Source organism: Eptatretus burgeri, chromosome 3 (assembly GCF_056783735.1).
Source record: "Eptatretus burgeri isolate ZD-2024b chromosome 3, Ebu_testis_v1, whole genome shotgun sequence".
Taxonomy (NCBI): domain Eukaryota; kingdom Metazoa; phylum Chordata; class Myxini; order Myxiniformes; family Myxinidae; genus Eptatretus; species Eptatretus burgeri.
This window is the reverse complement of record NC_140963.1, coordinates 119,813,011-119,829,400: the sequence shown is the minus strand read 5'-3', so window position 1 is coordinate 119,829,400 and position 16,390 is coordinate 119,813,011. Positions and strand designations below refer to the sequence as shown.

The 16,390-nt window shown below is 40.2% G+C and overlaps 1 long non-coding RNA gene across 12 annotated transcripts in view; it reads left to right on the top strand.

Annotated features, from left to right (window-relative positions):
• Positions 1 to 16,390, top strand: part of LOC147030842 (uncharacterized) — a 62,695-nt gene that overhangs the window by 24,863 nt on the left and 21,442 nt on the right. Inside the window, exon 5 of one of the 12 annotated variants that reach the window (XR_015056538.1) lies at positions 15,097 to 16,379. The exons of the other annotated variants lie outside the window; for them this stretch is intronic. This is a non-coding gene — a long non-coding RNA (uncharacterized LOC147030842). Of the gene's footprint in view, positions 1 to 15,096; positions 16,380 to 16,390 lie in introns of those variants that run through there. 12 annotated transcript variants of the gene reach the window in all.

The following is a 16,390-nucleotide window of genomic DNA, read 5'->3' as shown; positions in this document are numbered from 1 at the left end:
CCATTCGCCATGCCATGCTCGTCCCTCGAAGATGAATCTACGATAAATGGATGAGGTATGTGTGGCATACTTTTTGTCTATTAATTACGTAGTCTATTCATTAATTATGCACGATTGGAATTTGCCTTTTGACCCTTTAGACTGCTTAAACCCTTTAAAACTTTGAAGACCCTTTAAGACTCCCAAGACCCAAAAAGTTCCTGAGGACCCCAAAGTCCTGAAGGCTCTTGATCATGTAGACCCTTTAAGACTCTACTATAAAACATGAATTGTATTCCTAATGTTTTTTTTTTTTTTTTTCTTTTGGAGTAAACACACGCCATGTTAAGGTATGTAAAGTAGCTTAATACGTCCTACCACGGCATGGCATTATAATCTAATAAGTGAGATTCATTGGCTGCGTTTGTTTGTCTCTGCCTGTCTGTTCACGTTTTTTTGCAAAGACCGCTGGGCCAAGCACCAAATTTGACACAGAACAAGTCTGACCCGGGGGTTGTCCTAAGTGTATTTTCATCCACCACCTCAGCCGTTAGACTCCAAGGAACTACAAGACCTTTTAAATTTTTTTATATTTTGCATGATTGGGAGATAAAACCCATAAGACCCTTTAGACCGTTGAATTCCCCAAACACAATTTAAAACCCTGATCCACCTGCTCCATTCTCAGCCCTGCCGGCTCTCCTGCTTCTCCCACGTCTCAGTACACGCCCCCACCCACCCAGGCAATGCCGGGTAACCCTGCTAATTGATAAGAAATATCATCATTTCAAGCTTACCCCTGTGCATTGACAATCCCCAAATGTGACATTCCCATCGGTGTTGAGCAGAAACCAAACCAGACATGGTTTCTCCTTCAGGGAAGTCTGTTTGAATGTTGTGAATGATGGCATCATCGTCTTTCCAATAGCAGATATCCATGAAATGCAACACCAAGCCTGCCGTGTTCACATGAGGTAATCCCACAAGGTTCAAAGTCCTCTTGCTGGTAGCGATGGTTGAAAGTTTGTGGAGAATGTGACCTTCTACCCTTGCATCCACCCACACAACCTCTTGAGTTTGCAGTGCAGAGAGCTGCGAGATATCGGATTTTTGTGCGAGTTCAGAAAGTTATCCAAATCTTTCATTGTGCAGAGGCACATCGCTTTCTCACAGTAAGTTTCCAAATATTTTCGGCTTTTTTCAGAAGCTTTGTGAGCCATTTTAGGTAACAATCCTTATGTCGCACACACACACACACACAATACATGTTTGCTTGCCCTGATGACCTCTCCCCAAATCCCTTTTTTCCAGGGGTTTCTGTGCATATGCACTGAGCATTCTTTGCCAGGTTGCATCGTTTTGAAAGTCCCGTATTCGCGATGTCTGCAATTCTGCTTGCATCATTTACATATACTTCCAACTTTTATTCTGTTTGTCCTCGTCAAAAGCAGACTTTTCTCAAAGTGCTTTCTGTGCTTCAAGTCCACTGTTGCAACATTGTTGTCTCGCTCTCCATGAATTATGTTCGTCATAGCATTGTTGTTGTTGTTGTTGTTGTTGTTGTTGTTGTTGTTGTTGTTGTTGTTTTATAGCACTCCTGTCCTATCAAACGGCATTCCATCAAATCATCCGTCCATGATGGACTTGTATCCACTAGTTTTTAATAAAATCAGCATTTAAATTTCTTTTTTTTTCTGATTAGCTTAAACCTGACATTCTTTAGAAGTTATTTGTATAAAGTTTTTGCATATAGTGAAAAGTATACCAACCCATCTGTTTGCTACATGGAACCAACTTGCACCACTTGATGTGCTTGCTGCAACAGCGTTTTCCTTTATGGAACTGTAAGTACAGTTGGAAATGTTGACACTTGGGTAAACATTGTCCCATATAAATTCACACCATTTATGCCGTTTAATATGGCACTACAAAACAAAATGTCGTCGGTACACAATAGCTGTGATAATTAACCTGTTGCGTGTTCCTCAATGGGAAGCTAAACCCATCCTTAATTACCGCCATAGCTGGTTCTTTAAATATTTTTTTCATAGATATTTTGGAATGTAAATTTGAAAAAAATTTGTGGAAGAAATTGACTATTTCCCCAATAGCAGTGAAAGTGACGTACAAGCACCAGGATCCTCTGTTAAAGGTCACCGAGTAGGCAGTTTCATTTTGATGCTTTTGAACATGATTCAGCATACAATGTAGTTAAGCCTCTCCCTATAGGATAGGATAGGGGAGGTTTAGAGCTGTTGTGAGGTTTGTTTCTCTAATTGGTGCCCCAAATTTTAAATGTTACCTCAGAGTTTCTTAAACCCCCAGGTGTATGAAACCACCATTCAGGTTTTTTTTTTTCTGCCAATGTCTGAGCTGTATCTCGGAGCTAGCTGGGACTTTCGCTATGTAATTTTTGCATCAGTAATGGGAATAAAAAGGAGACAGAGTTTCCATTTTTGACCATGACCTAATGTTAAGGCCATGACCGAATTATCAACATTTTAACCTTTTTTATTTATTTATTTTCACCATAATTAGACCAAGGTTTTTCTGATCAGAATGAAATTGTCCACTATGGTAGATAGCCTACAGTAAGGTGCATGTGCACTTCATGTCCATCTTACCCCTTTGAGGTCAAAGCCAAATGGTCTGGGGGGAAAAAAAACAAACAAAAAAAACTTATTTTAAGGTCCTAACCTATGATTGGTTATGATGTTTGATACAGGAAGAAAAAAACCAATTCTAAATGGCGGTTTAATATTCCTCGGGGTCTAAGAAATTTTGTGGTATCATTAAAATTGGGGGAGCTAATTGTTGAAATAAATCCTATAATGGGTATAAACCTCCCCTATCCTGGAATGGGAGGTTTCATTATCCTCACCAGAGGAGAGATTAGTGCATTTCGGTCCGTTTATCTGTTTGTCCGCACAGAACGAGAACGGGTATTAATTACGGAACCCAAGATGCTTTAGACCCCCTTCTACTATTTTACACCTTGACACCTTTCAGACCTTTTAATACCATTGCAACCCTTAAGACCCTTTGTACAATTTTGATCGTTTCACTGTCAGACATTTTATACCTTTACGACACCTTTCCACCTTACAACTAGACCATTTAGACCTTTCATTTTTTTACATGCTTCCATTTATTTTCTACACAGAATGCACCACGCAAAACAAGTCCTGGTGAGGGTCTGCAATCTCTGAATGCTGCTTCTAGTTATCATTGTACTACTAGTTTTGCAAATTGTCTGGTTTGTCTTTCTACTCTTTCTGGATAGTTTACAGCCAGGTTAGACACCTCAAAGGAGAGTGCACATTCCCCCCCTCCCTCCACCCATGCCCCCCTGCTGGCAGATACAAATAATACACACTTCGCTTAATCACAAATACATTCATTCTGCTCCTATGGACAGCTACATGAAGGATCAAGATTGGGCATTTAACAATGCACAGCCTCGTCGGAGAAATATAGTCCATCTGAGAATGAAGCATCTGTATTGAAGTAGATCTGTGTGCAGACACACACTCGCGCAGTCACGAACACAAAGACATTACAATAGCCTCACCCATCCTTTCAGGAACGTTTAGGCTAATGAGAGTGCTTACAACGAGGACGAGTATTTGCAAATGATGGCAGAGTACCATGGAAATCTAGACAAAACATTTACTTTAATTAGCTGTTCAAAATAAACTTAAAAAAATTTTTTTTGTCGTGAGTTTCAATAATTGTTTACTGGTCATTTCTCAACTGAATATAAATTATATATATATATATATATATATATATTTTAAATCAAATTGTCCTCGTTAGTTACCTGTGTAGGTTTCATCAACTTTCTTTTTATATATATATATATATTTTTTTTTTAACAGGTACAGTATAATCTCTCCCTTTGTCATCTCTCGGGCAATTGTTCTCACCATAAAGGTAAATTAAACTATGATTACCATGAAAATGGTGTAATTTGGTACACACACTGAGACTAAACAATGGGTTTTTAAACGGGATAAAATGTCTTTCCAATTTCCAAGGAAAAAAACTCCCATGGTGTGTCGGTGAGGTTTGATTTTTATTTTAATCTCCATTTGAAAATCTCATTTGCATGTAAATGTAGCTATTGTTGAGCCAAACCGATTTTCATTTGGTTGAGGATTACTAAAACTGGGAGCATGCTGTGAAAATTTTGCTTTAGCCACTGTCAGAGCTGGCACAAATCTTTCAATCAGATTCGATGTATCATTATAACCACAAGTTTTTAACGGACAAGCTGGAAATGTGATGTTGATTACCTGTAATTGTGGTTTGGTAATTCAACAGCTCGGTTCCTCCTTGACAAATAGTTGGCTAATTTGCAGTTGAATGGGTAAAGACTTTTTCCTCCACCACTTGGTGGGTTCAAATCCCATAGGTGTTCGATCTTGGCAACCTCGACGTGAGTTGAAGGAGGCTTTTGTCCTGTGTCGGACTGGAATAGACTGGCTATTGGTTTGGTTTGGGGTCCTCCATTGGTGGCAATTTAAGAACAATCCCCGCTTACTCGCCCCCCCCACCACCCTCGATCTTCCCTTTATCATTCAGTGTGTCTGTGTGGGTGTATATATATATATATATATATATATATATATATATATATATATATATATATATATATATATATAATTTTTTACTTCATTGCAGAGTTTAAATAACCACAGACCCCTGGCTAGATATTCTTCAAGTTTTGATGAATGGCATATTTTAACGAACTGGACCCTCTTGCAACCCCCATCCCCAAGTTGTTCTAAGCTGTACACAGAGAAATATCCATCGTCCACATATTCATGAGGACTTGTGGCTCACCGTGACCCTTTCCTTTGAGCTGAATGAAACACAAAAGGTAGAAGGCTGATCTTGATACAGGTTCAGGCAAACTTAATTTATCACCATATAGTGGACTTGTGCCCCTGTGTGAATGGGCCAAGGCAGGCCAAGCCGCAAAGGGAATGAAATAGGATAGGTGGCAAAAAAAAAAGTCGTAATACGGAAAACACAGCGGCAGGCACAGGTAATCTGGCCACTTGAAAGATTGGGTCGAGAGTTCATTTGAAGACGTCGGACCTGTGCCATGTTATAATGATCGAGACTCTGCGAAGATGTCCTGCTTCAACAAGGAGAGTAAGCGAGCATTCTGCAGGAGCCGGTTTCCTGCCGGGCATCCATCGGTCTTCCTCTGATATGGGAGTAACAGATCCGTGCTGTGCTTCACAACACACGATCTCCAATCAAAATAAAATAATCATAAAATGCACTCCATTCGGAAATTGAGTAACTCACCAATAGGAAATGTGCTTCTTGAGCTCCAAAGATTATTATTTTTTATTTATTTTAAACGCTATTGGTCATCTGCAAATTCATGACCATAGATCAAGATCAGTAAAAAGTAGATGGAGGGTTGTATTTGCTGCGAAGACTATATTTTGTCATTCTTTTGTGGCAAAGGCCCGACATTCTGCAACTGCCGATTGTGTAGTTTGTCACCACTGTAAAAATATCTGCAAATTTTATCTCCATGAGATCTTATAACCCAGGCCAGCTCTTAGCTATTAGTGATACATTGTGACGATCAACGTATATTTGTCCTATTCGCAGCTCAATCATGATGTTGTCACTTTCCAATGTGTGCTTTAATGCCGTTGTACTAATGGCTTTCCATTGTGCTTTCTTGTTTATTTTATTTTTTTTATAATTAAAGTATTTTTTATTTTGGTTCAGATGATGAAACAGTTGGACAATGAGCTAATTCTTTACTGAGCATTTGTGCGTGCAAACACCACCCAAACGTACTATTCTCTGTGTGATCACAAATCTGAGCATCGTTGCTGTTTTACCTTCGACTCGATCTTTGCAATGGTTTGTTTATTAACCCTACAAATGAATATAGCAGTATGGATGTTCATGTCCTGACCCTTCAAAATAGTCCATTAGTGGGACAATTTGGATTCTGGTGATGCATCTTGTATATATAAATATATTTGCAAGCTATTAGCTGTGACACATCATGTGCTTTGCACAACCAATCAGGATCCCACAAAGCAAGCCATTGCTGACACCGCAGAAATTGTGCCAAAATTATCAGTTTGCATTCAGTACTTTGTGTTTTTTATATGCCCGATATATATATATATATATATATATATATATATATATATATATATATATATATATATATATATATATATATATATATATATATATATATATATATCGGGGCGTATTATGTGATACCGGTTGTCTGTCTGTCCGTCCCTGTCTGCACTCTAACTCCCAAAGTTTTCAACTTTCACGTTTCATATTTGGTACATAGGTACAGACTGTGGAGATGGTGTGTCGTGACATACGTTCGTCATCTTAAGTGGTTGCCATGGCAACCAGGATGCTGTTTTCCATGTAGTAGCACAATTCTGAATATACCTTCTTGTTCGGGCGTATATTGTGCTCACTTGCGCTCTTGTTTATATTTATTTTCACCCGAAGATGCATAAACGTATAATTATCTTTTTTTATTTTCCAAAGCTCGCACATTTCTGAAGATTTCTCCTGGTTTTTTGGATTTAACCTCTCGTTTTGAAGGCCGCCCGCCACCATGTCAGGCTGATCAGACTGGAATCTGCTTTGCAGGAGTATCTTAAGGAGTTGGCCTCCTGGATGTCTGCCTCTCTCGGGTGTGAAGGGCCTGGTACTCAAGCTCCTGGAAATGAAATTTTCATTCGCCATTAGTGAGGAGACAACAACCCCAGCCCTCAGTGCCCTAGTTAAAAAGGCCAGGCAGCTTGAAAGATTCCCCATAAATATTCATTGACAGCACTGAGGCAGGTTGTGGCATTGTGTCGAGTCATTAAATGGTTTTGCTCTTTGAGTGAGGAGGTAAATTGCAAATGTTTTTCTTTATTTATTTCTTCTTTCCTTGTCTCTTACCATCCAGGCAGCGTCGAACATTGCTTGTGTATCGTTATGTGGCTGTCTTTTTATTTATTTATTATTTATTTATGTCCGGCCAGTCTCATGTGGTTGATCGGACCCACGGGACATGTGGAAATCAGTATAATTGCTTTTTCAATTGTCGCAGTTCTCCATCCCGCTGTTGGTCGACCATTTATATGCTCAGCGTTTTTTATCAGCAAATTTCATGTAAATAGCCCGACGCTTTCTCCAACGGCATCGTCGTGGCGCACTGACAATTTGAGCATGTTGGTCAAGATGGCATTCTTTTGTAGATCCTTTCAATCATCTTTGTCTACAGTTCTGACTTGCTTTATAATTCAAACAAAATCTACAATGATGGGTTTAAATGAAACACTAATTTGCATAATTGTATTCAATTCTTCTTCATGTGCAGCTTGTGGCTGCTGGTTGCATCATTGGTTGAGTGTGCGGCTGTGCCTCTGGTGCAATGCCCCTATTACCAGTGCACTTGTACTCATTTCACCGACCTCAGAAGGGTGACAGGCTGAGTCAACCCCACCTGGTGTTAATTCGATAGAAAAGGGGCTCAAACTCAGGACCCTAAGATCCCAAGCCAACCACCCTAACCACTAAGCCAACACCAGGCTTATTGCATTCAAGTGAAAGTCATGCTTTTGTGTCCAAACATGTCCATTCATCCATTGGAACCATATTCTGTGCAAAGTGTTGTTGCTGCCAAAGCGGTCTCCTTGGCTATTGGACACAATCATGGGTGGGTCACCACTGACACAGGATACCAGCAAGCTGGCACTCATTTTGCCATTTTCGGAAGGATGACGGGCAGAATCAACCCCACCTGGTATTAATTCAACAGCCGAGGGGGATTTGAACTCAGGATCCGAGGATCCCAAGCCCACCACCATAACCGTTAAGCCAACATCAGGCATAACCGTCATCGATATGAAATGAGGAAAATGTATATGATATACGAGAAGAGCCTACCAATCACTTTGCTGGTGGACTAATTAGTCGTATTTGCCAAATCTTTTGCATGAGGAGAAGGAAGGGAAGACAAATTCACCCATGCATAGAGTGCTTTAACTACTCACCCTCACCCCAACACACACCCCACACCTGCTCCCTCTCTGCAGCCTCACATCCTGCTCCCTCCACCCCCCCTTCCCCCAATTCGTCCTGATGTCCCTTCCCGATAGAAATGTCTCACACGATGACTGGCTTTGACAGGCCTCTTTTTTGGGGGGGGGGGAGAAAAGAAGGGAACAAATATGTAATACTCTGCCACCACCACCAGGTGGCACTCCATGGTACACATTTACATCGAATTTATGGCCGTTCTCTGCTCCCCACACCCCCGCGTGAGGCTATGGCCACATAGCCGATGTTACCCCCACACACAAAGTTGTATTTGTATCCTGAGTTTGGAGTCTTAAAAGATGTGGCCATGCATGTAAGACAGAGAGAGACAGATAGTCGTTTATTATATATATATATATATATATATATATATATATATATATATATATATATATATATATATATATGCAGTAGACTAGGCGTAAGTCGGCAGCGTGTAACTCGTCACTTCGCCTAAGTCGGCAGCGTCAAAAAGTCCTGAATTTATCAAATGTTAAATCGACTTACAGACTTTGAATAAAGTCTGTAAGTCGTCATCTCCAAGTCGTCACTTCGTCTAAGTCGTTACATGTTGTCCGTTCCCACGTAATGGAAACTCAAGTAAATTACCACGCCTAACTCGTCACACGGAATTACTGCCTCGTGAGAAGCCCGATTTCATGGAATCGTAATGCGTGGGCTATTTATAACTGTGCTGTGTTCAGCTCAGTCAGCGTGCCGTCCCACATGCATCTGAAGAGGTCGACACGCTGCGCAATGCAGTCTCTGGCGAAGGAGTAAAGGATCGATCGAGCTTCATGTTGAAGTCCGATCATGGTTTTATATTGGCTTGTTTTGTACATCACCACACTCACTTTCACATAGGTATTGAGTGGTAGTCATCACGATGACTGTGTGTCATATAATTTGTCGATGGTATATGAGTTTTCATTCCATATGAAAACTCATTCTCCATTCATTCCAATGAATGAATTCTAACAGCCATTCATTCCACATTTGTCGATGGTCATATGCCATCACCGATGGTATATGAGTTGTCTTACAGTTGTTCATTATCTTTACTTTTGATAAAGTGATTCATGAATTCCATCTTTCCTTGATCACTTTCCAACTAACCAATGAACCCCCACCTATGCCCCGAGGATTGTGTCTCCCTTTTGGTACAATAGCCGGCTTAGAGATTGTTGCGCCCTCTCACACGTACGTGTCCAGGCCACGCGCGACTTCATCCTTCACCCCACAGTCATCATGAATGTTCGCATACGCGCAAGTCGTCACATGTCTAAGTCGTCACTGTTTTTTCTCGGTCCCGATGGTGACGACTTGCGCCTAGTCTACTGTGTGTGTGTGTGTGTGTGTGTGTGTGTGTGTGTGTGTGTGTGTGTGTGTGTGTGTGTGTGTGTGTGTGTGTGTGTGTGTGTGTGTGTGTGTGTGTGTGTGTGTGTATATATATATATATATATATATATATATATATATATATATATATATATATATATATATATATGTATGTACACATCTCTATTATAATACCAAGCTTGCACACTAAAAACGCGGCTCGCCGTCACACGATCCCTATGAAATTGCTGTGGCACTTAGCGGACATGCCGACAATGTTTGGGAAGTCTTGGCGTTCCATAGTACCACTTGCATTTTGCACAATGCGTATTTTTGTCATTCCCCGTGTAAGGTCTGTCGTCTGCTACCAGCTATGTTGTACTGCTCTCCCGTGCATGTGTACGGGTATCGCTAGTATGTATATATGTGTGTGTGTGTGTGTATATATATATATATATATATATATATATATATATATATATATATATATATATATATATATATATATATATATATATATATATATATATATATATATATATATATATATATATATATATATATATATATATATATATATACACACACACACACACACACACACACACACACACACACACACACACACACACACACTTGTGTGTGTGCTGATAAAACATGACATCATCTTTGCTTCCCCCTTCCTTGCTTTCCCTCCCTTCTGTCTCCTCTTTTCTTTTTCTTTTTTTTCTACCCATCACACACAGCTGTTTATAATGATCAATGTTTGTGCACATCTTGAAATAAATGCAAAGTTTTTTGTTTGTTTGTTTGTTTGTTTGTTTTTTTTTTTTTTTTTATTTTCTTTTTTAACTTGTTTTATTGAAATTCCCCCAAAACGATGGTGAAAGCTACTCCAGGTTTCTGGGTTATTTACAGTACATACTGCAGTCTGTAATCACACTGACTCCAATCTGCCGATACCCGAAAAATTGCCGTGTGTGTGTTCATAAAGCAGAACATTTTCTCTCTGCTAACTCCCCCCACCTCCACCCCTTCTCTCTCTCCCATCCTTGCTCTGCCCCTCATAATGCAGTGCAGCAACCTCACACATCTTCCTGTTTCTGGACGTGTCTGGGTGCTGATTATGTCTGGGCAGTGTTTGTCTCCTGACGGAGTTTGTGTCCACACAGTGTTTGTCTCCAGACCTAGCCAGGCTGTGTATGTTTATCTTCGGACATGTCTGGGTGGAGTTTGTCTCTGGGTGGTGTATATATTGTATGACCAGTAGAAAATGGATTTCAGACATTATTTTGTTCCCATCTTCACTGTTATTCGATGCAGAATCATTTTGATGTGACTATGAATCGTACTTAACGTTCCACCACACGTCTCCTTCCCTTCCCCTACCCCTTCTCACTCTCCCTCTCTCCTCTTTCCCCCTCCACCTTCTCACTCTCCCCCACCCCTCTCTTTCTTTCCACCCTCTTCCCCCCACCCCTTTAGTATTCCCATCAGCGAAGCGACGAGTGGTATTTGCTAGTACATATACAAATATAAAGACCATGACCTGTGCATATTTGGATTCAGCTGTGGTGTATAGCAATGCGGATGGTACATTGGTAACACATGGGTCATGTGTTAAAATTTTTTTTTTTTTTCAGGTGGTAAGATTGAGGGGTTGGGGTTCTAATCATGTGGGAACCAAGCTTGAATGAGTAAATTATCATGTTGTTCTGAGATTGTCAGAAAAAGAAAAAAGCCCAGCTGGTGTATTAATGACCATCAAGGAGGTTTTCTTGCTCCTCACCCCCCCCCCCCCTTCAGGTTTCATTTTCATGTAGTTTTGCTCCACACTCTGTGATTGACCTTCAGGGCAACTTGGGGAGAATAATAAACTAGCATAATCCGCGCTCTGCGCGACATGTTGGGGTGGGTGTGTTTGAGAAAGGAACTGATGCAGAGTATCAGTAGTAATTTTACTTTAATGCAGTAAGTGGAATACGATTTCACTGTTTCAGAACCATTTTATTTACTTTTTTTTGTACCATGCACTTCATATGGTCTGTGAGATAATGTAAGCCGAATATCACGTTACTCGAGCGCAGAACAAAGTCGAAGATAGCGCGACACGAAACCACAAACTCAGAAATAATATATAAGATGGCAACATTAAAAGAAAAAAAGGGAGTGCCACTCGAAATCCCGGAACCGGATCTACAGCATCATGTAATTCAGTCGTGCAGTAATGGTGTTATTCCTGTGTCCATTTTCATACACATTGTTTAATTGACCAGAGGATGTGTGAAGTTGTTTAGTTAAAATTAAACTATTACATTATTTCAGGATGTGCTCTCTTCCACAACTCTGGAAATTCCAACTTGAAATTCCAAGGTTGGTCCTTGCCCTCTCATCCGTTCTTAAAAATGATGAACCGCAGTTGATGAAAGTTGTGGTATCACCGAATCTCCGCTTCGATGGTTTGAAATGCACGTCGTGCTGCGGACGCACCGCTTTCCTATGTTCCGGACATTGATAAAAGATATAAATCCGTTTTCTTTATATCTGCACAGTGGTGGCCAAATGTGCTCATGCTTGTATCATTGGACAGCTGAAAAGTTTGTCTACTCGCTCATAAACATCACGCTTGGATTACTGCGAATCCATTGGCAGGTACGCGCACTTGCTTCTGAGCTGCATCGTACGGATTGAATTTTGAGCCTGTTATAAACTGTCATCCTGGTGTTTCGCAGACAGGACGGGGCATCGTGTGCGCCGTCCCTCTGATTGACGTTAAACTGGATGTCCCATCTGCCGGCAGTAGTTGGACCTCAAAGATCCCACGGTGTGTCTCCGTGAAGAGTGTGCGAGCTATCGCCGGCACCCTGACCAACTTACAAATTCCTGCTCAAACCTACAGTGGCACAGCTGCAGTTCAGTAATGATGCAACTTGCAGCCTGAATTAATCATCGAATTCTTGTGCAATACGGATTATATGCACTTGCTAACAACAACAACAACAACAACAACAACAACAACAACAACAACAGTTGGCAGCTTGTCTGCTTGTTCTTTCGAGTCTTTACAACTCGTTCAGAATATGGTAGCCAAGGCTAGTCGGTTTATTCCTATCGTCAAAACATTTCACTGGCTCCCAATACACCAAGCTATAAATGCATAAATTGATTCCAACCTGTATTTCTGACTTGATCATATCTTCCAACCTCTACCAGTGCAAGACGAAGACGAAGCGATTGAACATTCTTCAGATATCCTCCTGAACAATCAAACTCTGTGCTTAAAAAAAAAAAATCGTTTTAATCATCATCATCATTATTATTATTATTATTATTATTATTATTATTATTATTATTATTATTATTATTTTTTTTTTTTTTTTTTAACTTATTTACTTTTTTCTCTCAATTTCCTTCTTTTATTGCTAATGCACTTTGAGGTTGTCGCTGAAAATTGCTGTGTAATTAAGATATTGAATGGTAACCCGACATCATTTGAGTAAATATGTTGGGGAACATTCACCAAGTAAATATTGGTTCTCAGAAGTGCGTGTGTGTGTGCGGTTGTAAATTTAAATCAAACACTGCGTAACATTATTTCGTTTATATAGCTTCACTTGTGGTGATAAAACGACTGCATATGTAATGTGTTGTTTAAATCAAAACAAACCATTATTAGACTTTAGGTGTGGAAGGTATTTCGGGCACGTACGTGATGACAACGTTTGTTCTCATCGTTCTTTGTTTTTTTGTTTTTTTTAATGACTCTGCCTACCAATGTTACAGTGATAGAAAATATTATGGCATTTACTTTGTACGCTGGCAGGGTGGCCTAGACGCTAGAGGTACACACGCTTGCTTCTGAGCTGTCTGTCCGAGGTTCGAATCCCGACCCAGCTTTCAACTATCCCAGTGTTTCACAGGCAGGGATGTTATGTCCACCAGCATTAGTTGGAGGGTATTAAAGATCCTATGGGTGTCCATCACGAAGAGGCGGCGAGCTCGGATGGACTCCATTGTAGCATTACGTACAAGTCATCACTCTTGCGAGCGAATTTACAGTTGCCACGACTTGCATAACTTTGACAATATAAATGCATTTAGTTAAAATAAATAAATAAAAGAATTGAACTCAATATCTTGCTTTGCATGTTTCCTTTGAGGGGCTAAGTGTTTAATGGCAGAGCAGCAGTTCCTGGCTGTTATTACCATGTCATGCTGGGTGTAGTTTAACAAAGGGTTAAGGCTGTCGGTAAAGTACATGCGGCAGTCTCGGCCTGGCTTCGAGTTTTCATTATTGGTTCAATTCGCAATGAAACGAGGATTCCGAATACAAACCTTCCTGTTGTTCTCTGGCAGGCAGGGAATTGCCTTCAGTTTGTTCCCTTCGTTGTGGGAACCCTTTGTGAGATTTCATGGCCCTTCTTTGATGAGGAAATGGGGAAAATGCTTGCACAGTGACTATCTCAGGGGCATAAATGAAGAATGATTTGAAACCGTTACCTGGTGCTTTGTCAATCGCTCAACTGTGGACACGACCGGATACGAGAGAAACATCGTCTTGCCAAAGAAATCGATTTCTCAGCAACATCAATCCTGAGCAGCGGCATTGACCTTTGTGCTCAGCTGTTGCAGAACATACTTGTAATGGCCCTAAGTAACGGTGTGACCCTTTTCGATGAAATTATAACCCACAGTACTCAAAAGATGACCAATGGTGGATATATATATATATATATATATATATATATATATATATATATATATATATATATATATATATATATATATATATATATATATTGACTTCTCCAAATCCATGGTTTCATTGGTTTTGGTAAATTTGTGCTTTTACTCTTCGTACTTTTGGATATTTGCTTGCAGGGTGATGGTGAACATATCACATTTCATCACCTCTAGGAACTGACTTGATCTATTTCATTCATTTCAAAAAGCTGGATGAATCTTTCAGGTCGACGTACATTGCCTTTTTTATTTGTAGGTGATGGATGGATCAAAATTGAATGTGATTTATGGTTCAGTCGAGTCTGATTGGTAAACGTGCATGCTTGCCGATTCTCCACCACCAAATCACCCTGAAGTTCTTGTATTACCTTTGCAAGTTTATGGCGTACCCACCTCCTCACCCCTCTGAGTCTAACCTATCCCCCCCAATCCTCATATATATATATATATATATATATATATATATATATATATATATATATATATATATATATTTACTACCCAACACTCCAAATGCTAACCAATGTTCCCCTTCCTGAAAATGTGTACCTATCCCCCCCAAACATTAATATCCGATGCTGTTATATGATTTGTCCCACAAAGGAAAAGACCCGTAATATTGAGGGAGTAATTTGGACCATGGTGTAATGTTCTACCTATCACGACGGCAACCGCTTTATCACAGTGGTTATATCCATACGAGTTAGCATTTGGCGTTCTATTTTTACCTTCATATAAACTCATGAATCATGATCTCAACTTGAAAAACAAACGATGACTCATTGCTGTTCCAAAGTGTGTCCAGATTCGAGGCCATGGGACAAAAGCATGCTTGATATCAAGGTCATTTATGACGATGACTGATCTGTTTCTGTGACAATTGCACAAAATGATTTCTAAGATTGTTTTTATTCATTTTGTTATCTCGGCAAGTCGAGGGAATTGTGGAGGATGCCCCCCTGCCCTGGGACCGACGATGGTAGGAACAGACCTCGCTGGATGGTGTTTCATACAGGTAGACAATCGACACTGATTCCTTTTTTTTTTTTTTTTTTTCTTTGCCTTTTTGAGATGTCCTTGGTTAGGGATAATGGTCAATCATAGATGTAGAAGACCAAGCACTCACAATGGGAAGTGTTGCAATTGTTTTGTTTTTGTTCTGAAAGCTTTGTTGGGTTCAACACTTCCTGTGCTGGGAAGACGTGGAGGCCAAATATCCCATGCCTGACACTTCCATGAACATTCTTCGAGTCCAAGTGCTCATTTTGGGTTCGCTGTGTGGATTGTTCAGAATATTCTCGCAAGGAGACGCTCATGATCATACAATACACCAACATTTTATTTTCGTGAGTAATTATGCATGGCAAGGAACTATGTCTCAATTGTATACAGTATATACTTCGTTAATGAGACGTCACGTCTTGGACTTTAATGTAGTACTTTTATACAGTGAGTGTATCGTTCCGAGAACCTTTGACGCACACCTCGTACAGGTACAGCATTAGTTGATTAGCGATAGATCCGTGACTCTCAGGATGTGATCGTTTTATAATGGTGAGATGTGACATGTTTTAAGAGATGTCTTCGTTTTTAAACATACCTGGATACGAGTGAATGTTAAGGTAGAAACAAAAGAGCCGTTCACATTCACAATCTGAGGTTTTGGGGAGGTATTTCTGCAATGGGCAATGCACTATGGATGAATAGATGTGATTTCTAAATAAATAAACTTTTTCACACCAGTCGGTTTTGCCAACACCAACTAAAATGGAACCGAGATCGAATGTTGCCGAGGTATTTGTCTGCGTTATCCCTTTAACACACTCGGGGTGTGATGCTATATTAATATTGATTTGCGTGTGAAAACACATAATGTTGGAGTCGCAGATCATCTCTGTTGCTTGGTACGAGTTGTTGCAGGCCGCTCCAACAGCAGCCATAATGGTTAGCTGATTCGGCTGCCCCGGTCCATATTCCAGGTCTTTCCACTTTGCCGTGCCGATGGGACCATTGAGTCATTTACACAACACTATATTCTTTCACTCACTCGTATACATACGTACATATACATACACGTACAAGATGATTGTCTCCCCCTTCAGGTGAGGCTAAGAATTGTTGTACATCGGGTGTGATTGTCAGCAGTGCTTTATCTATCTATAATTCCAGCTGTGTGTGTGTGTGTGTGTGTGTGTGTGTGTGTGTGTGTGTGTGTGTGTCTGCGACC